Genomic DNA, 589 nt, shown 5'->3' with positions numbered 1-589 from the left:
TTCCCCATATGCGCCAGTTCTGTATATTTACGAAGCCGTCCAGGTAAAAATAAGCTTCGTCAGTAAACCAAATGCTGCCCACATGCATATCGCCATCATCAATCCTGTGCACTATATCATTAGCGAATGTCTCTTGTGCAGCAATGGTAGCGGCGCTGAGGGGTTGCCGCGTTTGAATTTTATATGGATAGAGGTGTAAACTCTGGCGCATGAGACGATACGTGGACGTTGGCGTCATTTGGACCGCAGCTGCAACACGGCGAATGGAAACCCGAGGCCGCTGTTGGATCACCTGCTGCACTAGCTGCGCGTTGCCCTCTGTGGTTGCCGTACGCGGTTGCCCTACCTATCCAGCACGTTCCCAGTCCGTTGAAATTTTTCAAACAGATCCTTTATTGTATCGCTTTTCGGTCCTTTGGTTACATTAAACCTCCATTGAAAACTTCGTCTTGTTGCAACAACACTGTGTTCTAGGCGGTGGAATTCCAACACCAGAAAAATCCTCTGTTCTAAGGAATAAACCATGTTGTCTACAGCACACTTGCATGTTGTGAACAGCACACGCTTACAGCAGAAAGACGATGTACAG

This window comes from Schistocerca cancellata, chromosome 1 (genome assembly GCF_023864275.1).
Source record: "Schistocerca cancellata isolate TAMUIC-IGC-003103 chromosome 1, iqSchCanc2.1, whole genome shotgun sequence".
Lineage (NCBI taxonomy): Eukaryota > Metazoa > Arthropoda > Insecta > Orthoptera > Acrididae > Schistocerca > Schistocerca cancellata.
Note: the sequence above shows the minus strand (reverse complement) of the source record.